Below are 26,878 nucleotides of genomic sequence, written 5' to 3'. Positions count from 1 at the left end.
CCCCTGAGCTCCTGCCCTCCTGGGTCCTGACTCTCTCAACAAGCCCTTCGTCCCCCCAGCCCTGCCAGCAGTACCCTCACAGCCTCTTTTCCTCGGGTCAGCAAACCAGAACACACTGCTTCCATTGGCCACATCACTGCCTAAAGCTACCATGCCCCTCTGACAAAGACTGTCTTTGACCAAACCCGAGTCAGGCTCCTCTGAGCCCTCCTCTTTTCTAATCCTTGACCTTGGGCTCTGTCCTTGACCTGCTTAGTCCAGTCTTAGCAAGAATTCTGCTGAACCAGTTTAGCAAAAATCTTCCCACCCTTGATGTCTGATCACCCTGGATATCTGATCAAACTCTTCACTCCCCACTTTTGGTATCTTCTCACTCTGGCCCACCTTCAGCAAGAATCTTGTTAGGTCAGTTTAGCAGGAATCCCCCCACCTCGGATGTTTCCTCTTAGTGATCTTGCATCCACTGACCCCCACCCTGCTCCGTAGCTATAAATCTCCACTTATTGTATTTGGTGTTGAACCTGATCTTTCTCCCCTACTTACAAAACTCCCATTGCAGTGGTCCCTTTTGAATGCAGTTATCATTATCAATGTTTTAGAGTAAATCCAGGATGAAGGTGGGGGAACAGATACTTGTTTATTTGGCTGCGGCATGTGGGATCTTAGTTCCTCGACCAGGGAGCAAACCCATGCCCCTTGCACTGGGACCTTGGAATCCTAACCACTAGATCACTAGGGAAGTCTCATTACCATTTTAACAAGCATCATGAATCATTTTTCTATTTAATAGCGTCTTCCCTGCCCCCACCCTGTAGGCCTTGTCTTCAACCTCAGGAGCACTTCTCCATCATTTCCCGCAGCCTTGCTTCTCCTCCCCCTCCTCCTATTAGTATTTCAGGCTTTTCTTCTCTCTCTTGGCTAATTACTCCCTTCCTTTAACCTCTGTGATCTCTCAGCACTTGATTTCCTCCCTTTCTATTTTCTCACCAAGGTGCAACTTGTCCACCCACTTCTTTAACAGATTTTTCCCCTAGTTTGTTTTTAACCTTTTGCTCCTCTTGCTCTGAGCACACTGCCTCTCCAGTGAGGGAACCTCCAAAGCCTCACAATGGATATTGTCTTAGGATGCTTGAAACCTCTTAGGAAATGCGTATAGGTTATCTGGGAGTCTAGACACAGGAGGTGTTAGTAGGCATAGGCACGGCCTGTGCCCCCTAAGGTCAGAATCCCTCGTGCCTCAGGGTAGCAGACTGGCCTTCAGGAGTCTCTCAGAAGATGTCTGAATGAATGGAGGGTCTCTGCCATCAAGGCCCCCAGTCCTGCTATGAGACCATCTACCTCTTGTCCCACTCCCTGGGCATCAGCGGGGGCAGCCAATTGTAGGGCCCACCACTACCCATTGAGGACAAGAGCCCAGGGACCAGTAGGAGGAGTTAGTGTTCCAAGTGCCCAGGAACGGGGTATGTCATCCAAGGTGTGGGTCAGTCAGAGTGTCCTAGCGGTCACCACTCCTAGTGTTTTCACATACATCACTTAATTATTTCTACAGCTGCTATACCTTTAGTGGTCAGCTATGGGCTGATCATTGTAATCATTTATGTACATTTTGCAGATGTATGTGCTATCATTATTTTGAAATACTTGGCGTAAAAAGTTGGTTGAATTGAAATCTTTACATTATAAAAAAAGTTAGTATTACTTATTCATCAATAAAGGAAAAGAGTTATTTGATTATTCCAATAGAGTTCCAAGGCAAATTTTTGAATAGTTGTAAAAATGATTTAAAAATTTGTATCACTTCCTCATGGGAACAAAGTTTCTTATTGATGGTAACCAAGAATTTTAAGAATTGCCATTACAGTGTTGTTCCTGAGTTACATGTAACCATGTCTAACCTGTGTTCCCCCCCTGGAGAATGGGGAGAGGTTATAAAAAGTATGTTCACGAACACAAATTCAAGCATGTCACTTAAATATTTGAAAACATTTTATTTGGATATTTTATATAAATTCAATATTTAATATCTTTCTGCAGTGTTAGCATTTTATTTCTCTTCTATTGATATAAATAAAATATAATGCTTTATTCCCCCTAAACTCTAAATTTTCTTTGCTTTACCCCAGGGCATGACACAAATTATATCATTTTCTCTGAGTACTATACCATAAAAAATGTTGGGAATTTTTAAAAACAACTTTATTGAGGTATAATTTACTGACTACACAGTTCACCGTTTTAAGTGTGCAAGTCAGTGACTTGGAGTAAATTTATCAAGTCGTGCAACCATCATCATCCATTTTTATTTATTTATTTTTAAAAATATTTATTTACTTGGCTGCACAGGAGTCTTAGTTGTGGTATGCAGGATTTTTACTTGTGGCATGTGGGATCTCGTTCCCTGACCAGGGATTGAACCTGGGTCCCCTGCACTGGGAGTGCAGAGTCTTAGTCACTAGACCACCAGGGAAGTCCTTCACCATCCATTTTTAGAATGTGTTCCTTATCCCAGTAAGATGGGAAGTTAGTTCTGAAGGTGAGAAGGGACCAGAAGGTATTCCTTGGGGAGGGCAAACCTTTGAGTCTTAAGCTGCCTGCAGCCTGAGGACAGGTATTAATTAGGTTGGCCAAAAAGTTTATTTGGGTTCTTCTGTAAGATGTTATGGTAAAACCTCAATGAACTTTTTGGCCAACCCTATATAAAGGTGCTGATTTCCTAGGAGAAGCATCCTAAAGGGATGTGGAAGGCCAAGAAGGCTGGCTGCTGCTCTGGGAGGGTTTGCACCTCAGCTCAGATGCCAGTTCTTCCAGGAAGGCATTTCTAGCTCAGTGTAGCCTGCTTCTTCTTCTCCTGGGCTCTGGTACCCACTCGCACGGTACATTACAGATATAGATTTTTGGTTCACGACTCTGCTCTTCCTGCTGGGCTGTGAGTCTGCTCCTTGTCATCCCAGAACTTAGCTTCATCTCTGGCATATAGCATAGCCTCAATTATCAGTTTGCCCAATGGATAAATGATTTCCAGCCCTTTGTTGTCTTCTCCAAAGTCCTGGGAGCTGACCAGAAACACACAGGGCGATGCCCCAGCAAATCACAGTAAGTGGAGCAGAATCCAACTATCTCCACGAGTGGGTCCGTGGTATGGGCCAGGTGTGGAACCCTGGTTTTCAGCTGGCCCTGCTTCTGACCATTTGTCCTTCTGTGCTATCACTGCAACTTTCAGCTGTTCTGCTGCCTCCAAAATGAGAGTGTGGGATCGTTCATTGGTTGGGTTCATTCCAGCTGTAAATCCCCGTGATTCTGATGGTACATCTGTCTCCCTGTGTCTAGTGGAGCTGCCTGCATTTGAAGGGATAATTTCCAGGGAGCAAGGGAGGCGATTGCAAGGCTTCTAGCCTCTGGCTCTGTCTGGGGACTTGGTGCCATTGTGTTTGCCCAGGCTACTGCAGCCATCCCCGGACACCCTGAAGGTGACAAACAGACAGATTGCCTTTGCCACCTCAAGAAGCGGATATATTGGCAAGGGTACAGGAAATGTGAAGAGGCTGAAAGCAAGCACATCAAGCTGTTTTTGAGTGTACTTAATAGCCACCTAGATGGCAATCTGCTTTTTAAAAGCAGGGTTGCTTCACTAATAGTAGCACTCCATTTTGCTTTATCACGAGACTCTCATCTCTGCTCCACACTCCCCCTCAGTGTTCTTCTGCTCACTAACCCATTTATCCTCTCTTATAAACCTGTGCTTAAAGCCTGCAGAAAATACAGCTGCGACACCACAGCAAAGCTTTCTGGTGCTGCCTGGAGCTAGCGGAGTGCTTGTGGCCATGACACAGAAGCCTCCCCACACCCCACACTGTTTGTGGTCCCAGGTGCTTCAAGTTGGTTTCTGAGATTGGCATGAGACCTGCTTCTTGGTGCCCAGTTGAAGAGATTTCAGGACTCCAAGGCTTAACTCTTGGTGTTGGGGCGAGAGGGGCAACCCCAGGGGAGGCAATGACCCCCCGCCAACCCACACACATCCAAACTCCCTTGTGGGCATCACAGGGCCAGTCTGGGCACCTAGGACATATCAGACATGTCTTTCCTGGCTTTCCTGTCTCATCCTGTTGTTTAATTAACATAACAAACCTTCGCAGCTGGTGGCTGCCCTCTGCTTCTCCTCCCCCTCCTCCTCCCTTCTGTACACTAATTAGTGCAAAAGCAGGGAGCAAATCTTCAGGCATTGATTTGCCTTTGCAGTAATGATTATTCTGGGAACAACCCAACTTCTCCAAACAGATAAACACCCCCACCCTGAGTTTGAACCACACGCTTCCTTCCTTATAGATTTTTGGCTTTGCTGAGGCCAGGATGGAGAACCCAATTATTGAAGAGCATAATACACATTTGTCTCCTCTGGTTCTAAAAGACAAAAGGGATTGTGAGAAGGGGAGAAAACACCTTCAAGGGATGTGACTTATTTAAAGGTGCTGACTCCTCTTTGTAGAAAGTCGACCCCTCTCTGCAAAGGTGGAAACCTAGTCTGGCCAAGTGTCAAGTGGAATGTCTCAGGAAAGCCTTTGCCAACATCTCCCCATCTGTAAAGTGGTTCCCACCTCAGACAGCTCTCCACCTTGTCAGAGCATCAGGTCTTCAGGGGCCAGGGACCTACAGAAGTCTGTGCCTGGGGTGTCATCCACAGCAGCAGCCTGGAGAGAGGTCTGGGACAGCAGGATGGAGGGGTTGCCCCTTCAAGGGGTCAAGGGGTAGGCAAACATTCAACCCCATTTCTGGATCCTCACTGGGTCACTTACAAACAGACCCCTGTGGCTAGTTAGTCTCCTAGTAAGACTATGTGGTAGCATGGCAACAGAAGATTTTTTGTTCTTCTGCTCATTAGGTGGTGTTTTAGTTTTTATTTTTTTTTAATTTTTAATTTTAATTTTTATTTTTTTTATTAGTTGGAGGCTAATTACTTCACAACATTTCAGTGGGTTTTGTCATACATTGACATGAATCAGCCATGGAGTTACACGTATTCCCCATCCCGATCCCCCCTCCCACCTCCGTCTCCACCCGATTCCTCTGGGTCTTCCCAGTGCACCAGGCCCGAGCACTTGTCTCATGCATCCCACCTGGGCTGGTGATCTGTTTCACCATAGATAATATACATGCTGTTCTTTCGAAACATCCCACCCTCACCTTCTCCCACAGAGTTCAAAAGTCTGTTCTGTACTTCTGTGTCTCTTTTTCTGTTTTGCATATAGGGTTATCATTAATTAGGTGGTGTTTTAAAAAATAGTGCATAGTAAGCAAAGATATCACTTTGCTGGCATAAGTTTGTATGGTCAAGGGTATGGTCTTTCCAGTAGTCATGTACGGATGTGAGAGTTGGACCGTAAAGAAGACTGAGCACTGAAGAATTGATTCTTTTGAACTGTGGTGCTGGAGAAGGCTCTTGAGGGTCCTTTCTACTGCAAGGAGATCAAACCAGTCAGTCTTAAAGGAGAGCAACCTTTAAATCTCATTGGAAGGACTGATGGTGAAGCTGAAGCTCCAATATTTTGGCCACCCAATGCGAAGAGCTGACTCATTAGAAAAGACCCCGATGCTGGGAAAGATTGAGGGCAGGAGGAGAAGAGGATGACGAAGGATGAGATGGTTGGATGGCATCACCGATTCAGTAGAGATGAACTTAGGCAAACTCCAGGAGATAGTGAGGGACAGAGAAGCCTGGTGTGCTGCAACCCATGGAATTGCAGAGTTGGACATGACTTGGCAACTGCACAAAAACAAAGTGTGCTTGTGGGGATTTCATTTATTGTGTCTTTTTTCTCCTCAGTTCTCCCTCCCAGCCCTGGAGGATAATCTTCATTTTGCCTCCACTTTTACTCCCTCTGCCAAACCCACAGACACAGAGCCTTAATCATGTCACTTTCTCCCCATCTCTTCTCACACTATTCTCACCTGCATCAGGGGTTGGGAAGATCTAGGCTCAATGTGGGAGTATTCAGTAATCAACTAGCAATGTTTGCCAGGAGAGGGGGGTGTGGATGGTGCCAAGTAAGGTATTTATTGTTCAGGTCAAGAATCAACAGAACTGAACATCAAACAACAGACTTGTTCAAAATTGGGAAAGGAATATGTCAAGGCTGTATATTGTCACCCTGCTTATTTAACTTATATGCAGAATACATCATGTGAAATGCCAGGCTGGATGAATCACAAGCTGGAATCAAGATTGCTGGAAGAAATATCAATAACCTCAGATATGCAGATAATACCACCCTTATGGAAGAAAGTGAAGAGGAATAAAAGAGCCTCTTAATGATGAAGGTGAAAGAGGGGAGTGAAAAAGTTGGCTTAAAACTCAGCATTCAAAAAACTAAGATTATGGCATCTGGTCCCATCATTTCGTGGCATATAGACGGGGAAACAATGGAAACAGTGAAAGACTATTTTCTTGGGCTTCAGAATCACTGCAAATGGTGACTACAGCCTTGAAATTAAAAGACATTTGCTCCTTGGAAGAAAAGCTGTGACCAACCTAGATAGCATATTAAGAAGCAGAGACATTACTTTGCCAACAAAGGTCTATGTAGTCAAAACAATGGTTCTTCCAGTAGTCATGTATGGATGTGAGAGTTGACTATAGAGAAGGTTGAGCACCGAAGAATTGATGCTTTTGAACTGTGGTGTTGGAGAAGATTCTTGAGAGTCCCTTGGAATGCAAGGAGATCAAATCAGTCAATCCTAAAGGAAAATCAATCCTGAACATTCATTGGAAGGACTGATGCTGAAGCTCCAATATTGGCCACCTGATGTGAAGAACTGACGCATTGGAAAAGACCCTGATGCTGGGAAAGATAGAAAGCAGGAGGAGAAGGGGGTGACAGAGGATGAGATGGTTGGATGGCATCACCAACTCAATGGACATGGGTTTGAGCAAGCTCCGGGAGATGGTGAAGGACAGGGAATCCTGGCATGCTGCAGTCCATGGGGTCACAAAGAGTTGGACATGACTGAGTGACTGAATGACGACAACAACAAGATATTCACCTACCAGTCCTACCCTTTAAAAAATTTCTCTTTTGATTGTGGTAAAAATACATGTAACCTACAATTTACCATCTTAACCATGTTTAAGTGTGCAGCTCATTGGTAGTAAGGATATTCACATTGCTGTACAGGCAGCCTCCAGATCTTTTTCATCTTGCAAAACTGAAGCTAGACTCATGCATCAACAGCTCTCCACCCCCCACTCTCCTCCCAGCCCCTGGTAATCACCGTTCTGCTTTCTATTTCTAGATGATTACTCTAGATGAGTAGAATCATACAATAGTTGATTTTTTGAGTCTGGCTTATTTCACTCAGCAGAATGTCTTCAAGCTTCATCCATGTTTTGTAAGAATTCCCTTCCTTCTTAAAGCTTAATAATATTCTATGTATATTCCACAGTTTGTTCATTGATTCGTCTATCAAAGGATATTTGGATTACTTCCATCTTTGGTCTACTGTAAATGATGCTGCTAAGAACACGGGTACCCAAATATATGATCCTGACAGTTCAATGATCTAACTTAGTTGCTTTCAACTCTGGTTGTACTAGAACCACCTTTAGAGCTTTAAAAAGAAAAAGTAGTGTCACCTGAAACACCATCCTAATTAAATCTAACTGTCTAGGGATGAAGTCCATTGATCAGAATCAGAGGTGCTTGTTAAAAATAATGATTCTCTGGCATCTGTGTTTCAGTTGGTCTGGAGTAGGGCTGAGAAATCTTTACATTTGAAGAACCTCAGGATACTTTCATGATTAGGCATTTTAGAAACTACTGTCTAAATTGTCAATTAAAGTTTACCCTAACCTCCACAAAATTTTTATCCTTTGGCCATGAATGACCTCAAATTGTTCACTAGTTCAGTCAGGTCAGTTCAGTTCACTCGCTCAGTCATGTCTGGCTCTTTGCAACCCCATGAATCGCAGCACACCAGGCCTCCCCGTCCATCACAAACTCCCGGAGTTCACTAGTTACCTTGGTCTTATATCCCCACCTGCATTCTAAGTTCATAAAATTGAAGAATTTATGAACTCAAAGGGGCCCTATAGACCAAATAATCTGTTCCACCATGGCCACATCTTGGTCAGTTTCAGGGCTAGGTCAAGAAGCAGTTCAAAATTCCCTCCACTCAACAGTAATTTAAATTTTTGTTTTCCCACAGTGTCAAGGCAGACCAGCACCCTTGCTTTTAAGAAAGATTGAGCATGATTATTGTCATTCTGGTGAAAGGGCTGGTGCTTACATTTGTACCTATTGCTGCTCTGAGAAATCCCTGACAATGGATAACTGATAAGGTGTCATGAAATGTAAGGAATCAGATAACAGAATGGTCTAAGCTATGCCGACCATAGCACCAGGTGCCTATGTAACTGATTTGACTTTTAGGCCAGGCTCAAATCCACATCCACTGGGAGACCCTGGATCAGTGTGGAGTAATTACACTTTCTTAATTAAGTTATGGATCATAAGAGTTCACATTAGTGAAACGTTGGCTATTCACCAGGTGCTATGCTAGATGGATCACATGGAAAATTTGATAGGTCTAAGGAAGAAACTAAAGTTTAGAAAAAAAAATTAAGTGAAAATGGAAATACCTCCATGTTTACATTTACTTATGTATTAAAGTTTTTATTTTATATTGGGGTGTAGCCATTTAACAATGTTGTGATAGTTTCAGGGGAACAGCAAAGGAATTCAGTCATCCATATACATGTATCCATTCTCCCCCGAACTCCACCCCATCCAGGCTGCCAAATAACATTGAGCAAAATTCCATGTGCTATACAGTAGGTTCTTGTTAGTTATCCACTTTAAATATGGCATTGTGTACGTGCATAAAACTTAAAAAATTTCAGTGACCTGTCCAGAGTCACTTGCTAGTGGTGAGGCTTGGATTTGAAGTTGATATGATTTTTTAGTCCATTCTCTTAATTCCTGTGCTATTTTGTATTGATGAAAAGAGATAATGTGAATAAAATGCTTAGCTTAGTGTCTAGAATCTCAGTAAGTGGCCGTAGTCATCGTCATCATCATTGCAACTGCAAGCAACCCTACATAGCTCTTATTAGGTACCAGGAAAGTACTATTTTAAGCACTTCACATAGGTTTATTTGCAAAACACCCCGATGAGGTAGTACTAGTATAACAGATTTTATAGGTGAGGAAACTGAGGCACAAAAATGATTACATTACACCAAGTTATACAGCTAGTAAGTGACAGAGGTGGATTCGAACTAGAGAGTCTGGCTCCAAACTGAATGCCACTAACCAGCTGCTTTTCAGGTGAAAAATGGTAAACGCTGCTGCTACTAATGGTTAGCAGAAAGGCCCCCAGTTCCTTTCAACACAGTATTTCCCTACATGCTTTCCTTGCAAATGCCCTTTAGAGAAAAATAAATATGCTAATAGATTCAAGTTTCCTTTTCATGTCTCCCCTTTCTGCCCTCTCAAAAATTCTTATATGATTCAATCTAACACTATTTCATGGCACCTGTTTTCTTAGTCATTTTGGAAGTGACCTCTGGGAAAGGAATATTCTTGGTGTTATTACATTTTTTTTTTTTTTAACCTGGGAGAGACCTTTGAAATTCTCTTAGGACAGAAGTCTCTACAATAAAGTGCTTGTACCCTACAGGATGCACAAGGTTATCCATTGGGGTTGGGGGAAAAAAGTCCTAATTTAAAACCAAAGAAATTAAGGGCCATAGTGATCTTCCTGTTGTTAAGTATAACAGAATTTCCAAGACATTATTATTATAGTGACTACTTGGCTGGTGCCTGCTCACCCTCCATTCTTGAAGCATTCATCTCGCTGAACTGAGTGAGGTCACTCTTGTACCTTTACTTCTCTCTCTCTGACTGCTCTTTCTGTTTCCCAGTCCCTGTATTTAAACAAGTTAAAAAAAAATTAATATATGGATTGACACAACGTCTTCACTTGCTCCAGGGATCACACGTAGTAAATAGGCCCCATGTCCGAGGCAAGGGTGGAGGCTCTATAGCATGAATAAAGCTTCTTCCTTGTTTCATTTCCTTCTGGCATATTAATGCATGCTGTTATGGGTTGAATCATTCCCTCAAAGAGGGATGTTGAAATCCCTTAAAAAGGGATTTATTTTGAAATAGAATTATTGTAGGAATTATTTACATTAGATGACGTCATATTGAACGAGGGTGGGACACCTAACGTGGCTGTATCATTACAAGAAGAGAAGAAGAGACATGGGACAGAGACACAGAAGAAGGCAGCCATGTGATGATGGGGACAAGTTGGAATGGGATGAATGATGTCAAGGAAGCATCAGTAAGGCGAAGAATGCCAGGAATTGCCAGCAAATACCAGCAGCTAGAAGAGGTGAGGCAAGAGGGTGCCTGCTGATGCCCTGATTTCAGACTTTTAGCTTCCAGAACTGAAAGCCAATACATTTCTGTTATTTTAAGCCCCCTAGTTTGTACCAGTTTGTTATGGCAGCCACAGGAAACTAATTCAGGTAACTGTGTAGGTATTGCATTGGCCAAAAAGTTCATTCAGATTTTTCCATTACCGCTTACAGAAAAATCTGAACAAACTTTTTGACCAATGCAATAGATTTACAAATTGTGTTTCTCTTTTTAAATAAAGCTATTGCTCACCAAATGGGCAGTCTGTAAAGACAGCCCTGATGCAATGTCAAGTGGACCTCAAGGACATGGCACCACTGCCCCTGTCTCCATCAACTGCTCTTGGGAGGGAAGAATAATGACAGTGCCATCAAACCGGGTAGGAAGTCAGCCAAAATGTCTTGAAATTATCAAGGCATTTGATCTATTGATTATCATCTACTGTTTTTATGGTAAATCATTCCTTGTTGTTTCTGTTCAGTCACCCAGTCACGTCCAACTCTTTGCAACCCTGTGGACTGCGACATGCCAGGCCTCCCTGTCCTTCACCATCTCCCAGAGTTCACCCAAGTTCATGTTCATTGCATCGGTGATATCGTCCAACTATCTCATCCTCTGATGCCTTCTTCTCCTTCTGCCCTCAATCTTTCCCAGTATCGGACTTTTCCAATGAGTCATCTGTTCACATCAGATGACCAAAATACTGGAGCTTCAGCTTTAGCATCAGAGAAGGCAATGGCAACTCACTCCAGTGTTCTTGCCTGGAGAATCCCAGGGACGGGGGAGCCTGGTGGGCTGCCGTCTATGAGGTCATACAGAGTCGGACACAACTGAAGCAACTTAGCAGCAGCATCAGCAGCTTTAGCATTAGTTATTCAAGTGAATATTCAGGGTTGATATCCCTGAAGATTGACTGGTTTGATCTCTTTGCTGTCCAAGGGACTTTCAGGAGTCTTCTCTAGCACTAGTTTGAAGGTACCACAGTTCAAAGGGATCAATTCTGCCTTCTTTATGGTCCAGCTGTCACAACCATATGTGACTACTGGGGAAGCCTTGACTGTATGGACCTTTGTTAGCAGATTAATGTCTCTGCTTTTCATCACACTATCTAGGTTTGTCATCACTTTCCTACAAAGAAGCAGTCATTTGATTTCATGGGTGCAGTCACCATCTGCAGTGATTTTGGAGCCCAAGAAGAGAATATCTGTCTCTACTTCTACCTTTTCTTCTTCCATTTGCCATGCAGTAATGGGGCCAGATGCCATGATCTTAGTTTTCTTAATATTTAGTCTTAAGCCTGCTCTATCACTCTTCTCCTTACCCTCATCAAGAGGATTTTTAATTCCTCTCCATTTTCTGCCTTTGGAGTGGTACCATCCTCATCTTAGGTTGTTGATGTTTCTTTTGCCTATCTTGATTCCAACTTCTTAACTCATCCAGCCCTGCATTTCTCATGATATGCTAAGCATATAGGTTAAACAAACAGGGTAACAGCAGACAGCCTGGTTGTACTCCTTTCTTGATCTTGAACCAATCAGTTGTTCCATACAGGGTTCTAACAGTTGCTTTTTCACCTGCATACAGGTTTCTCAGGAGACAGGTAAGATAGTCTGGTATTCCCATCTCTCTAAGAGCTTTTCACAGTTTGTCATGATCCACATAGTCAAAGGCTTTAGCATAGTCGATGATATACAGATAGATGTTTTTCTGAAATTCCCTTGCTTTCTCTATAATCCAGCACATGTTGGCAATTTGGCCTCTAGTTCCTCTTCTTTTCTAAACCCAGGCTGAACATCTGAAAGTTCTTGGTTCGCATAACGCTGCAGCCTAGCATGCAAGATTTTAAGCACGATCTTACAAGCATGGGAGATGACTGCAATTGTCCAGTGGTTAGCACATTCTTTGGTACTACCCTTCTTGAGAATCTGGATGAGGATTGACCTTTTCCAATCCTGTGGCCACTGCTGGGTCTTCCAGATTTGCTAACATAATGAATGCAAAACCAGGTCAGTCACTGAGTCATGTGCGACTCTTGGTGACCCCATGCACTGCAGCACACCAGGCTTCCCTGTCCATCACCAACTCCCATAGTTTACTCAAACTCATGTCCATTGAGTTGGTGATGCCATCCAACCATCTCATCCTCTGTTGTCCCCTTATCTTCCTGCCTTCAATCTTTCCCAGCATCAGGGTCTTTTCAAATGAGTCAGTTCTTTGCAGCAGGTGGCCAAAGTATTGGAGTTTCAGCTTCAGCATCAGTCCTTCCAATGAATACTCAGGACTGATTTCCTTTAGGATGGACTGCTTGGATCTCCTTGCAGTCCAAGGGACTCTGAAGAGTCTTCTCCAACACCACAGTTCAAAAGCATCAATTCTTCGGTACTCAGCTTTCTTTATAGTCCAACTCTCACATCCATACATGACTACTGGAAAAACCACAGCATTGACTAGACAGACCTTTGTTGGCAAAGCAATGTCTCTGCTTTTTAACATGCTGTCTAGGTTGGTCGTAAAACCTTGATGGCATCATCCTTTACAGATTTCATCAGCTGGAAAAGTTCTGCTGGAATTTCATCATATCCACTATCTTTATTAACAGCAGTGCTTCTTAAGGCCCACTTGACTTCACAGTCCAGAATGTCTGGCTCTGGGAAACTAACCACACCATTGTAGTAATCTGGTTCATTAAGATCTTTTTTTATACAGTTCTTCTGTGTATTCTTTCCATCTCTTCAGCACCTACTAGGTCTCTACCATTTTTATCCTTTATTGTGCGCATTGTTGGGTGGAATGTTCCCTTGATGTTTCCAGTTTTCCTGAAGAGATCTCTAGTCTTTCCCCTTTTGTTGTTTGCTTCTATTTTTAAGCATTGTTCATTGAAGAAGGCCTTCTTGTCTCTTCTAGCTATTTTTTGGAACTCTGCATTTAATTGGATGTACCCTTCCCTCCATCCTAAAGGAGATCAGTCCTGGGTGTTCATTGCAAGGACTGATGCTGAAGCTGAAACTCCAATACTTTGGCCACCTCATGTGAAGAGTTGACTCATTGGAAAAGACCCTGATGCTGGGAGGGACTGGGGGCAGGAGGAGAAGGGGACGACAGAGGATGAGATGGGCTGGATGGCATCACCAACTCGATGGACATGGGTTTGAGTAAACTCCAGGAGTTGATGATGGACAGGGAGGCCTGGTGTGCTGTGATTCATGGGGTCGCAAAGAGTCAGACACGACTGAGCAACTGAACTGAACTGAACTGAACTAAACTAACCCTTCCCTCTCTCCCTTGGTTTTTGCTTCTCTTCATTCTTCTGCTATTTGTAAAGCCTCCTCAGATAACCACTTTGTCTTCTTGCTTTTCCTTTTCCTTGGGTTGGTTTTGTTTTCCACCTCAATTCTTAACTCAGTTCTTATTAGGCCCTGAGATATTAGGTGATTATGGTATTAAGCCATTATAATCAGAAGGACATTCGATATTCCTTATTTAATTTTTCTTTCATCCTATAAATATTTTATTTTTATACCTTTTAATGATAAATGAAATATTTCTTTATTAAAACCCCTTATAAATGAAAGGATAAATATATGCATATATATTGGCAGTATGTGCTCATTTTTTAAAATTGATTGGGTACATGGCCAAGTCAACACCCATCCCACTTTGATGCATGAGGAAGCAGGTCTGGGATGGTTATGTGAATTAGCTACCCAAGGTCACAACTTGAATTTGGTTCTTCTGCATTCAGACTGAGGTCAAGCTTCTATACCATTTTCTCTCCCTCAAGGGTGTAGTGAGATGCATACTTTGCCCAATTTTAGTATTAGGAGGCCTTGGGCAATTTTAACTAAGATGTTTCTGTTTAGCAAACCTTGTAAGGAGCAAAGGTGTTTCCGTAGGGGCAGGCAAATGGGGACTTGGAATTCTGGCTTTTTTTCCAACTAGTTGTGTGGCCTGGGCAAGTACTCTGACCTCTATGATCCTCATTTTCTTTAATTATAAGATGCAGACAGTTGTGTTTTTGGCATAGGAAATAAAGAATAAGTTATATATGATTGTCAAAGCGTGAAGTACATGCTAGTGGTAAAGTCTAGTAGTAAGAGTTGATGTTACTGTTGAGATTATGAAGGTATAAGGGCTACAGTTCAGTCTTATATATGGAGAGGTTCCTGCAGACCAGTGGATAAGACTCATGTCCAGATGTGAATATGATTCTCCTAGCTGGTCATGTGAAACAGAGGTGGCATGGGGTTGCAAGTGGCACCCCAGTTGAGGGAGCCCAGTGATGGCTTCTGTGGACTGAAATTGGCTGGGTGGGAGACCTGTAATTCCTACTACCTTTCCTCAAGTCCTGGTCACATTCTTGGTACTAAGAAATCTGCATGGCTAAACAGGGGTCACTTATTGCTCTTGTCTTGGTCACAGGCAAGTGTCTTGATAGAAAATCACTCTCTCTCACCTCTGTCCACCCCCCATTCCACTTTTGCCCATCAACTGCCCAACCAAGAGCCATTGTGACCTCCTTATTGTCAGGTCCAGTGGATACCTCTTGGGAGTTACCATGACCTCTTGTCCATCTTGTCTCTATTGGTTACTGTTTGGGATCATTTGATCTCTTCCTTCTTCTGGAAGCATCCTCTCTCAATTGAGGAACACCATGCTCTCTTAAATTTCCTTTCTGTGGACACCACTTCTCACTCTCTTTTGCTGGCTCATTTTCTTCTACCCTGCATATCCTGGGACTTCTTGCAGTGCTGCCCCAGGCCTCTGTTCTTCCCGAACAATCCCATCTATGGGCTTGGCTTCCAATACTCTTGGCATCACTGATTCTCAAACAGAGGGAGGGTTGTCAGAAGTCATCTGCCAGGAGAGAGGCTTTTCCAAATTGCTCACACCACTGCAGGGGTTCTGAATGCACAACCTATCCCTGACATTCACTCTCACAGTGCTTCTTTTGGGGATGGTGGTTCCTCAGTTGTATGTGATGTGTATATATGTTGAGAAACTCTGATTTCATGCTGACAGATCCCAATTCATCAGCTACATCAGGTATGTGTAGGTTCCAATACTCATATCCACTTGGATGTCCGCTAAGCACATCACACTCAGTCTGACCCAAGTGACATTTAGCTCTTCCATAACCTTGCTCCTTTCCTCGTATCCCCACTTTCAGCAAGTAGTACCACCATTCAAACAGTTGCCCAAGCCAAAATTTGGCTATCATCCTAGCTTATCTTGTTCTGTTACTCCTGATCCAATGCCTACAATAACCAAGCCCCTGTGAATCTACCTCCTAAAAATCATTTGCCTCAGATCATTTCTCCTCTTTCCCATGGATGTTACCCTCCTCACTTCTGCCCCCCAGTCCATTGTTTACATAGCCTTCTCAATGCAGTCTCATCGTGGCATTCCCCTGCCTGAATGCTTCTCGAGCTTCAGCGGGGCTCTGCCCACCTCTCCAGCCTCATTTCTTGCTTTTTCTCACCACGCTCCACACATTCTGGTCATACTTAGGGAGACCTATAGTTGATTGTCCAGACAAAATAATACTTGCAAATATAAGAGGGTATTGTTAATGATGATTCTGAGACAGTAAGAGAGAACTAGAACTCTCCCAAGAAAAGCAGGAAGTTCAGTTAATGCAAATCATACTGAAATTTTAGTTCCTCACACATGCTTTTTTTTCCCCCCCATCCATAGACCTTGATTTTTATGTCCCTTAGTGTCCTTCCTGGGACCCCCATCCCTTCTGTGTCCTCCTAGCACCCTGTACCTAACCCATTGGGCATGTAAAAGACTGAGTTCTTAACTGTCTCTCATCCCACCCTCATCTGAGAGAAAAAAAAAAGAAGTCAAATTCGATCTCAGGTTGCTTTAATGCTTTTACCACTCTGTAAACTGCTTTTCCCAGCACAACCCTGCCCTGTTTTTGAATAAGAAAGAGTAGATTTCAGGCTTAGATTCATCATGTGAGTGACAGACTCTAGCCAGAAATTTTAAATGTCATCTTGTTTTTATTTTATTTACTGATGTTTATGTTCTCTTTATAACAAATAATGCTGATTTTCTATTTGTGCTAATGACATAGTGTTTTCTTTCCAAATGAACTTGCTAAAGAAAAGGAGTCAACTGAAATAAAAGCAGTAAATTAGTAATAGCCCTGTTGATATATGAATATGGACAGATTTCATGACAGCTGGTACCTCTTTTAAGAATAAGGGCATTTTCCTATCTTGAGATAATAAATTCTATTATCATACCTAAGAAAATTAGCATAGCAAAGTCTACAACTTTTATTCTAAATATTGACATTTAAAAATAAATCTCCTACATTATTCTCTTAAATCTATTCAGTGGAATCTAAAAACCCAAGGAATTTGATACTCATCACTATCTATTTTTAAATACATAAACAAACTTCCTTTTAGCATTTGAATATTTTACATCTTTATTTTCTGTCTATTCTGCTTATTCCACAAAATCTTATCCTAATGTATAGTTGTTTATGCTTGAAAGTTTTTTATTGATCATTCTGTCATGTTCTTATAAAACAAACAAAAAATGCACTGTTTAAAACTGAGTCCTTCCTTTATATCCTGTGATCTTAAAACTCCAAGTACTAAAAACTTCTTCATGGTTGAGTTATCATTATAATTATTAATAGTAGTGCACAGATGCACTATTAGTGTGCTGTTGACCACAACATCATAATATGAATATTAGTAAAAAAAAAGTATAAAAAAATTTTGGAAAGATACCTAATGACTCCTAAATGACATGATTGGGCTTCTAGCAATGAGTTCCTGTATTCATGGGTAAGTATGACTTATAGCCGGGAAGAGGCAGGGTGCTGCATCAATTCTATTCCCATTTTTTATAGATGCAAATAAAAAATTTCACATATAAAATAAACAGTTATGGAAGAAGATTTATGATATCAGTTTGAATTCCTTCACAGTTATATGACAACAATCACATAGTGATATACCACAAAATTTATTTTAATAATGATACATCATTTGCCAGCTCAGTTTGGTCCTCTTCCGATTTTATTAAAAGCAAAGAATTGGAAATAGCTTGAACTGCAGAAGATTTGTTATCCAGCTCTTAGACTTATTCACTCTCTTGATTTCTTGGAAATATACTGAAAATTATATATTAACCTTTATCAAATTATTATTAATGATACTATTTCTTTCACCTAAAGCCATCATCTTTAACCTGCTTATAAGTTATTGAGAAATAAAATATTGGACATTGCAATACACTTGCCAATGCAATATATTTTTTTAATCAAATGCCAAAGCTTCAAATGTATTTGTATGAAACTGGGGAGTTATAGGTTTTAATTTATGGAAAATGTCCATCATGGTCAAGCTCATCAGACGCATCTACTTGCTTCCTGCCAGAAAACATCTGACTTCATTTTTCAATTCAAGTAGACATTTCTCTGCCTCCTCTCTCACTTCTGGTCTAATTCTAAGGAAGAGAGAGAGAGAGAGGAATGATACCTGGATCCTGGAAGCTTGCTGCATGGTGACGTAAGGTCTGTGCTGACTCTTTGCTTTGCTCTCAGCCTCAGGAGCCTTGTTTTCTTTGATGCACATTGGGGATAAAAGAGGAGAGGACATTAAGTAGAAGTTTTGAACGTTTGAATTGAAAACTTCCTTTGTTGCTTCTATTCAGTCATCCCCTTGCTTTGATGTCTGACTCTCTCCCTTTATTTAGGGCCTGAGCCAAGGACCACCTGGGCTAAATCCCATGGAAGAAGTCAGGCCAGGTGAGAGAGCTGAGGTTGGTAGTAAGCCTTGGGTGATGAGGCAGAGAGGTGGCAGAGGGGGACAAACAGACTGGCAAGAAGCTTATAAACCTAACATGGCCACAGTGGAGATATGAGTGGGAAATCCGGCAATGGATTTTCCTTAAAAGTACTAATGGTTGTGGATCCCTTGGGGAGGTTTCTAGTCCTCCCCCCTGACTCCCACCTTCTATGCATCTACCCTCCATGAAGCCTGCTGGGCTAGCTGAATAGCTTTGCTGGAGTCTGGGTTGAGGATGAGATGGGGGAAGGGGAGATGAAAACAGATGGGTCCAGTGAAAGTTCCTGCTGGTCCTGGGTACTGACCCTGACTGACCTAGGGAAACCCTAGGATCCTGCCCTACACTTGAGAATGTCCACGTGGCTGGGAGGAGTGTGTGTCCAGCCAGGCTGGTCTGGCTGGTCCTCTCTTCGTTATTGAGAATACCCTTTGTCCACTGAGGCAAAGCTTTTGATTCTTTTATTTTCTTGGGAACTGTCAACAGTTTTAAAACTCCCCCCCACTCAGTTTTATTGAGATATAATTGACATGACACATGGCATCATATAAGTTTAAGGTGTGATTTGACTTAAAAATCATACTTTGAACTTATGATTTGACTTACATATCTTGTGAAATGACTACCACAATAAGTTTAGGTAATATCCATCATCTCATTTAGATAGTGCTGAGACCTCTTAGTATTTACTCTATAACAATTTTCATATGTGCCATTCAGCAATGTTAAATGCAGTCATCTTATTGTGTATTATATCCTTAATTCTTCCTTATAACTAGAAGTTTGTTACTTTTGATGACTTTCAAATGATTCCCCCTTCTCCCATCTCCCAGTTCTGGTAACCACAAATCTGATCTCTTTTTCTAGAAGTTCAGTTTTTTCTTTTTCTAAATTAAAATCGCATATATGTGAGATCATACAGAGTTTGTCTTTCTCTGATTTTTTTTTTTAAACTTAGCATTATACCCTCAAGGTCCATGTTGTCACAAATGGCAAGATTTCCTTCCTTTATGGTTGAGTAATTTCACACACACACACACACACACACACACACACACACAGAGAGACACACACGTGTCTGTATGTATGTATTTTGTTTGATTGATTGTTTCCTTTGCTGTGCAGTTCATCAGTTAATCTCTTGGCTTCTTAGGCTTAGGTAAAACTCGTCTGTTCCTCTTTCTAAGGAAAAACCCATCTGTTCCTCTTTTTCTCTCTATAATAACTTCTGTCATAAGTAATGTTGCTAGTGACTATGAGGGTGCAGATATCTCTTTGACATAGGGTTTTCATTTCCTTTGGATATATTTTCTGAAGTGGAATTCCTGGATCACATAGTAATTCTATTTTTAATTTTTAAGGAACCTCCATACTGTTTTCCAGAGTGGCTGCACCAATTTACCTTCTCACAGTGCACAGAGGCTCCCTTTTCTCCATATCCTCTATAACACTTGTTATCTGTTTTCTTTTGGATGATAGGTACTCTGACAGGCATGAGGTGATTTCTCATTGTGGTTTTGAGTTGCATTTCCCTGATAATTAATAATGTTGATTACCTTGTCGTGTACCTGTTGATCATTTGTGTGTCTTCTTTGGAAAAACTTCTGTTTGTGTTCTTTGTCCACTTTTAATTGGATGATTTGTTTTTGTTATTTTCCTGTTAAGTTGTATGAGTTTTTATTAAAATATATATTTTAGATATTAACCCCTTATCAGACATATTGTTAGCAAATATTTTTTCCCATTTCATAGGTTATCTTTTCATTGATTGATTGTTTCCTTTGCTGTGCAGAAGTTTTTCATTTTAATGTAGTCCCACTTGTTTATTTTTCATTTCACTGCTTATGCTTTAGGGGTCATACCTAAAAAAATCATTGCTAAGACTCATGTCAGGGGGTATTTACCTGTGTTTTATTCTAGGAATTCCATGGTTTCAGGTCTTACATTGAAGTCCTTAATCAATTAAGTTTTAATCAAGACTCAGCCAAGCCTATGGGGACAGAGTGGTTTTCATGAAACGCATATTGAGAAAACTCTTGGGTTTGTTACTTCTGAGAGAGAGACTTTCTGATCTATTTGGGGAAATTCTGGGGTGCAGTGATTATTCTGAACCTCCATGAACCAGTTCTTCAATTAATCTCTTGGCTTCTTAGGCTAGGTAAAACCTGGCTGGCTGTTCGTCTCTCTAAGCTCTGCAGTGACACACACAGAAAAAGGAGAAGCTTTTCTGAAGTACACCTTCTCCCCGCACCCCTCCCTGCCCCTGTTCCAACCACTTTCTATTCTGGGTCGAAGAGAGGTCCAAAATCGGTACCATTTGAACAGTCTGCTCAGTTTAAACAGTATGCTCACAGTTTAATTAAAAAATTTTTCCCCAGGAATTTCCTGGCAGTCCAGTGGTTAGGACCCTGAATTTCCACTATCGGGAGCACAGGTTTGACCTCTGGTCAGGGAGCTAACATTCCACAAACCGTGCAGTGCAGCATAAAAAAAAAAAAATTCTCATCTGTAAAAATCAGTAGGTTTTACTTTTTATCTCCAAATTCCAATTTGTGGTTTCCCTGTAAAAAATCAAAATAAAAACAGTTGTGTCACATGGCGGTGATACACGTGTGCTGAGTAACGCTGGCCTTTTTAGGTGGTAGCATGACATCTCTGGTTTGCCATTGTCCCTACCTGACCCTTGACATTTCCTGCCTGTTTCCCATAGAGATTTGGATTTGTGATCTCTAGATGCAGGCTTGTTGAGGTAGATTGCTCATTTTGCCAATAAATATCCATTGAATACCTGTGATGGCTAGCCAATTCACAAAATCCCCGACTACATGGAGCTTACATTCTAGTGTGGGAAGAGACCGTAAGCAAGTAAGTAAATTATAGAATACGTTGGAAGGTGATTGTTCTATGAAGAAAATATAACAGAAAAGTGAATAGCAAGTGTGGATGGATGCAGGGAAGCAGGATAGGCAGGGAAGGGCTCACTAAGACATTTAAATTTTGAAGGAGGTGAAGGAATGTGCCATGCAACCATGACTTGGGAAGAGCATTCCAGACAGAGGAAACAAATGCAAGAGCCCTGAGGCAGAGGGATGTTGTAGAAAGAGCCATGGAAACAAGGACACTGCTGTGCACTCTAGGTGATCACTAGCTCCTTCTGAGCATCATGTGAAAAAGAAGGTTTGGGTTGGGAGGCTTCCAAAGTCCAGTTAGCTCTAACATTTGATGATCTTACTGGAAAGCCATTCCCTTAGGAAAAACAGGAAGCTGTTTGCCAGTGTGGATGTGCTTATGAAAATAGACAGTATTCTATTGATTTTCTGAAGAGAATGAAATTTAGAAATTTTCACTAATTTTAGAGGCTTTCACTGTAGACATTTCTCATAGGGGAGAGAAGAGTCATACTTGTGTTGATGACTAAAATGTGTGCGTTCTTGCTCTCTGAGCAAGAGGAATGAATTTCTGATGTACACGGAGTGCAGATGGATTGGAAATGATTGACACTGGCAGAGTTGATCACTATCTTTTTTATTACTGTTCAGTGTTTGACTTCTGCTGTAGCTCTGGCAGATGACAACAGATTGCAAGGCATGGCCGAGAGTAGATTATTTCCTATCTGATCATTCTTTGTGTGTATCTCCGGTGACCAAGGGTTTTAATATTGGGAAGTCAAACAGTGTGGACAGTTTCACCCACTGTCAGCTTAGCCTGTTACTTGTGGCCTCATTCCCTTAACTTTCCAGTTCATAAAAAGAAGAAAAAATCAGCTGTCAGCAACTCAGCCTGATAATGTTAGAGGATAAAAGCTGGAGATAAATGCACATTCCTTGAACTTTGGGTTTGATACACAGCCCCTTTCTTGTGACTCATGTGGTGGATCCATACAGGAAATATCCATCACTATTGTTAAATATTCTTTTAACATTTTATGCTGAGGGTTTAACCACAGCATGGAGCTAAGTGTTGGAGGGATTATTTGTGCAACCAGAAAGTTCTTAAAAATACACAGGGAAGTATTCTGAGATTTCTATAATTTAGTAGAGTGTTAAAATATTTATGTTTTCTGGGGGATGATTATAAGCTAAGGGCCCTTTTTTACATTTGGGAGGTAGGTCAGGGAAGCTGGCTGGGGAGGTGATAAAGAGGAAAGGGATGCTAAGACTATGAAAGGTCTGGGATTTTACTCTACTTGCAACTTGCAAGCCCAATCAATTAGCCCACAGCAGTTTCATGGATGCTGCTGGACTCCTGTTTCAGAGACAAAGAACCTCATTACTTCCCACAGTAGTAGTAGCCAGAGTATCAGCATTTGTGACAGTGCCCTGTTCCCTTTCTTTCTGGATGATATGAAGCAAGCCAAGTGATACAGACATGTAGTGGAGTGAGTTACAAGAGAGGCATCCTGAGCTTTGGGAACCAAAATCCTTTATAATGGGCAGTAAGCATGCCTGCCCTTAGCTCCAGAGGAAGACATCTCTATTTTATGGACAGTTAGCAAACTTGTCCTTTGCTCTGGAGAGAAATACTATCCCTATCTTCCAAGACTACTCTTTATACAGACATGCTGGGGCAGATAGTCTAGAACAAAAGCAGTCAGCGTCTGTGCTTGTAGTATGAGCAGAGATGCATGGATAATTGTCTTTCAAAGATATGTTTTTGCCCTAAAGTTTCAATTTCCCCTCCTTCCTCCCTAGCTCCCTCAGGTAAGTTCACTCCTGGTTTTACATCCTAGTAGCTTTCTCTCTCTAATTCCTATGGAAATTCAGGCAGACAGGTTTCTGCCTGAGCTTAAGGCACAATTCAAGCCTATCCCTCCCTGCAGGTAAAGACTGAGAAGAATTTTAGAAGTCTTACTCACTTTATGACCGGTGTCTCTCTTTTAACTTGGTGCCCTTGGCAGGGCTGTTGGACACTCCAACTATTGGAAAAGTTAATTTCACATCATCTTTGAACTAAATGGGACTGTAGATTGTTATCTAGGCCGTGAGTATGTGCCCAGTCACTTCAGTTGTGTCTGACTTTGTGTGACCCCATGGACTGTAGCCCACCAGGCTCCTTGACTACTGGAGTGGTTGCCATGCCCTCCTCCAGGGGATCTTCCTGACCCAGGGATCGAACCTGCATCTCTTATGTCTCCTGCATCGTCAGGTGGGTTCTTTACCACTAGTGTCATCTTGGCAGCCCCCATTATCTAGGCCAGTCTTCCTTCATTGAAGCAAGTTTTACATTTGAGGCAGCTAAGCTCCTCATGAGTCAACTATCTTGTTCAAAGTCATGCACTGAAGATGTGGTAGAACCAGAATTCCACGTCAGCCTTATGGATATGGACAGTTTCCTGTAGTTTTTCTCATAACTAGAGTTTAGACTAGGGAATCTTTTCAGGCAGGCTTGACCAAGGAAGGTTGAGGAAAGATGGATGGGAGTACTTAGCAACTTCAGCAATTCTCATGAAAGCAGGGCAGGACTTCCCTGCTGGTCCAGTGGTTAAGACTCTGTGCTTCCACTGCAGGGAGCATGGGTTCAATCAGTGCTTGGGAACTAAGATCCCGTATGCCATGTGGTATGATCTCCCCAACAAAAATTTTTTTAAAAAATTGTAAATTGAAAATAAAAAAGCAGGGCATGAAAGAGATTTCCTGTGAATGTGCTCACTCAGTCATGTCTGACTCTCTGTGGTCACATGAACTGTAGCCTGTCAGGCTCCTCCATCCATGGGATTTTCCAGGCAAGAATACTGGAGTGGGTTGCCATTTCCTCTTCCCAACCCAGGGAATGAAACTGCATCTCTTACATCTCTTGCATTGGCAGGCAGATTCTTTGCCACTGAGCCACCTGGGAAAGAGATTGCTAGCTGACTACTCTCTATCCATCTTCCTCCTTTGAAGGACAGAGTTCTATATATTTGAATGTGGCAACTTGCCCAGTTTAAAAAAAAAATACTTCATTTGCTAGCTTTCCTTGAGGTTGGGTAGTCAATGAAGTTTGGGTAGCAGTTACTTCCAGCAGAGTTCTTTCAAGGGAATTCACTCAGCTAGCAGGAGACTCTGACCTTTTCCCTGTATCCCCTTTCTGCCCGGAACATGGCTAGGATGACTAAAGCCACAGTGATCATCTAGTAAGAAAACCTTGTAGATGGATGTGTGTGTTAAGGACGGTGGAACAGAAACACAGAAGATGCCTGAACCAGTATGAACATCGTGGAACCATCATACCAGCCCTGGAGTACCTACCTCTACACCTCTGCAGTGGGAAAGAAAAAGAATTCCCCCACCTTTTCTTGTCATTTTACTTCTAGAGAGCAGAGGCATATATGTAACTCCTTACAGATTTTAGGTGCTTATTGATACCTAGCTGTAATCCTTGACTGTTCATTGTTGAACCCACTGGTTGGGGTTTTTTTTTTTTAATTGCAAGCAACAGAAATATTAGGTAATTTTAGCATAAAGGGACTAATTATCCTTTGAGAAGTTGATGGGGTTGCTCCTAACATGGAAGTAAGGGCTGAAGTCGACCTGGAGCAGGTGGGTACCAGGTTGTGCTAGAAAGTCCTAGCAGCAGGCTCTGCTCATTGATCTCATCAGCAAACTCGAATTTCTTGCCAGTTCCCTTGTATCCTTCTGTCGTGATTCAACATTTCAGGGAAGCAAGTATTTGATTGGCTGAGTCAAGGTCACATAACTGATTTGAGCTAAAGTAACATGGCCATCCTGTACCAACTTGGTGGGAAGAAGGACAAAGCCTCCTGGGAACACTCCAGCTCCAACTATGGCAGGGCAGGCATCTGGATTTATTGTCCGACAAGGACAGCATCCCGTGGGGTGCAGGAGCAAGTCCCCACAAGGAAATCAGAGTGCTGTGGGGAAGGGACACTGTACTAGGTGTCCTAGTCAATTAAAATGAGACAAAACAAAGCAATTCAGTATAGCAGAGGATTTAGACATTTCGGCATCGAAGTGAACTGGTCATTATAAAAGGCAGAGATTGTTAGGACACAAAGGCTTCAGGGACGAGCAGTTCCTAGCAATTCTTTGTTCCACCTTGGAACAAAGGTTTACGAAAATGGTATGTTAAAGAGCGCTTTTGATCTTCTGGGGTTTATGTAGATGGAGAGGTATCTCATGGTAATTCATAGTAAAAATGCTAACACTTATCTTTCTTTGGTTGACTCTTCTTCTCTTGGTGGGCTACAGTTTCTAATTCACACCCATTTTCCTCCTGCTGCAGTTGTGGGTCTTCATGGATGTCCCAAGTCGGGGCAAGTCATCTTGTCCTTCTGTAGTGAAATATCATAACTCCAAAAAGATCAAGTACTGTTTGCAGAGCTACGAGGTATGACGGTAGCATAAGGGGTGAAAACAAAGCATGGAGTCTGCAGCTGAAGTGGACGTAAGTCATCAGTTACATGATGCCTAATGGGGAGAGCTGGCCTCAGGATGAGGATGCTCATGAGAAATGGATGGGATGCTCTGGCCTCAGACATTCTGAGTGTGCACAGAATATTAGTGAAACGTGGCTGAGGATACAGAAGCTCCGGGACTTGGACCTTTGGGGTCCCCACCAGACTTTGGTTTCTTGTTGAAACTGTGCTTAATATACATCATCGAGGAAGCCTATCAGCGGGAAAGCAAAGCTGACATCGGTCCCTTGCTCATAGTTCTTTAGTGACTTCCCAGAGTCAGTAGAGTAAATTCAGCCTCCTCATTCCAGCCGGTGAGAGCCTTTCAGGATCTGATCTTACCCTCCTGTGTGCTCCCCTCTTTTCCTCTGACTCCACCTACTGCTTTGGTCACTTCAGTCTTCTTTCATTTTCCGGGAAGCTGGTTCCGGCCTCTTCATATTTGCTGTCTGGGAATGCTCATCCCAGAACTATGCTTGGCTGACTTCTCTGGTCTCATGTCACACGTTTCTGGCCCTTCATAGGGATTCCAGAGCCCAACTGCCTGGCTTCCATTCTTGGCTCCATCATGTGCTGGTTTGTAATATTCAACAATTACTTCTCTGTGCATCATTTTGCTCAGCTATAAGTAAGGATTATGATATCCTTAGATCATAAGTTTTTTTGTGAATTTTATCATGTAAATGAAGCCTTTAGGACAGTGCCCATTGCAGTCTGTGCTGCATAAGCAATAGGAGTCCCTACTCCAAGTCACTCTGTTACTAACCCTGGTTTGTTTGCTTTGTAGCAACAATCACTATTTGAAGTTACATTATTTGCTTGTTTACTCTGTCTTCCAGGCTATATGCAGGTTGAGTAATTGGAACTACACAGAACTCAAAGTTTATTTTTTAGATTGGAGAGGGTGGGGCAAAACCTCCTCAGTGGCATCCTCAAGTGTCCCATCCCCATGCCCCGGGGCCCTGGTCTCCTATACTGTATGGTGAAGGGGTGGGACCACATTTGTGATTCTGCTGTGTATCCAGACCACCCAGGGAACCTGTGAAAACTAGAGGTGACCCATAGAAATCCCTTATGATCCCAAATCTCACTTCTGGTTTTATAGCGAAAAGAATTGAAAGCAGGGTCTTGAAAAGATGTTTGCAAACTCATGTCAATAGCAGCATTGTTCACCATAGCCAAAAGGCAAAAGCCACCTAAATGTCTATTGATAGATGAATGGATAAACAAAATGTAGTCTTTCCATACACTGGAATGC

The sequence above is a fragment of the Cervus elaphus genome, chromosome 33, assembly GCF_910594005.1.
Source record: "Cervus elaphus chromosome 33, mCerEla1.1, whole genome shotgun sequence".
NCBI lineage: Eukaryota > Metazoa > Chordata > Mammalia > Artiodactyla > Cervidae > Cervus > Cervus elaphus.
This window is presented reverse-complemented; position numbering follows the sequence as displayed.